Here is a 1,469-nt window from a genome sequence, read left to right as displayed (position 1 = left end):
GATGTTTCATTTACCTGTGTATTTTCAGTTTTCCTATGCCTATTAAAATTCTTCTCAACCTCTTTTTCATAATAGCATATACATGTGGAAAAAAAAATATATATGTCATATATTATACATTTAAAAATACATATATATTTCCCCACCACCAGAAAGTTCAAGGCCTTTAGGAAAGCAAAAGCCAGAGCTGCTACCCCAGATATCTACCAAGTGGAACAGCATGGCCAAACCTTGTGGGGTACTCTTGAGCGAGGAGGCCCGCAAGCAGGTAGACATCTTCAGACAAAATCTTTTCCAAGAGGCTGAGGAATTCCTCTACAGATTTTTGCCACAGAAAATCATATACCTGAGTCAGCTCTTGCAGGAGGACTCCCTCAATGTAGCACTCCCTCAATGTAGACCTCCCTTTGGGCCTCACTGGACATCCCTATCCCAGACCCTACACAAGGACGATGAGATGGAAACAGATAAGCAGGAAAATAAAGAAGTCCCTGAGTGTGGCTTCCTCCCTAGGAATGAGAAACTCCAGGCCCTGCTTGCTCTGGTGAAGCCAGAAGTATGGACTCTCAAAGAGAAGTGCATTCTAGTGATTGCATGGATCAGCACCTGATCACCAAGACTGAGGATGGAAATGGTTTTGGGGTAGCAATCCAGGAGAAAATTCTGGAAAGCATGAATGGAGTCAAGACCAAAGTAGAAGCCTTCAGACAACCATTTTGCTGTACTTCTCAGAACTTGGAAACGCTGTGGCCAAGGCCTCTAAGGAGACCCACATAATGGATTACTGGGCCCTAGTGCATGAGAGAGATGAGGTAGCCTATGGGCATCTCAGGGCCACGGTGCTGGACCGGAGGGCCTTCTATACAGAGCTTTATCATATCATCAGCAGCAACCTGGAGAAAATTGTCAACCCAAAGGGTGAGAAGAAGCCATCTATGTATTTATTGAGCCCAAGACTAGAAGAAAAAATAAACAACCTGTTCCTTGTGTGGATTTAAAGAGAGAGAGAGAGAGAGAGAGAGAGAGAGAGAGAGAGAGAGAGAGAGAAAAGTTTAAGGCCTTTAAACTCTGAAGTTACTGTGGTGTGTGTGTCTGTGTGTGTGCGTGTGTTGAAAGTACAAGCAAGTAGTGATTATTTTCTTCTTTTTCTGCAATTGTATCTATTAGCTGACTTGGGATCAGCTAACTTAATTCCACAGTGTTCCCTTGTTATACCAACTCCCCATCACTGAGAAGAGACTTTTAAAATGTACTAGCAATTAATCTGCAAGAAAGTTATATGTATTTTTTTCTCTATACCAGTTTATTCTTTTTTTGACATCAGTTATTTTATTTTAAAGAAAAAAATAAAAACAATGGTACAAAATCTCAAAACAAGATTTTAGGAGAATAACAATGGTTAGTACATTGTGTATTGTTACCGCCAAAGTAGTTTCTCATATTACAAGATATAGGCAAGAAATAATAAA

At 40.5% G+C, this 1,469-nt stretch overlaps 1 pseudogene; it reads left to right on the top strand.

Annotated features, from left to right (window-relative positions):
* Positions 1–220: 220 nt before the first annotated feature.
* On the top strand, positions 221–998 carry LOC101589135 (annotated as a pseudogene).
* Positions 999–1,469: the final 471 nt, after the last annotated feature.

This window comes from Octodon degus, unplaced genomic scaffold (genome assembly GCF_000260255.1).
Source record: "Octodon degus isolate 3935 unplaced genomic scaffold, OctDeg1.0 scaffold00270, whole genome shotgun sequence".
In the NCBI taxonomy this organism is placed as follows: Eukaryota; Metazoa; Chordata; class Mammalia; order Rodentia; family Octodontidae; genus Octodon; species Octodon degus.
Note: the sequence above shows the minus strand (reverse complement) of the source record. Positions and strands in the feature narration are given on the sequence as shown.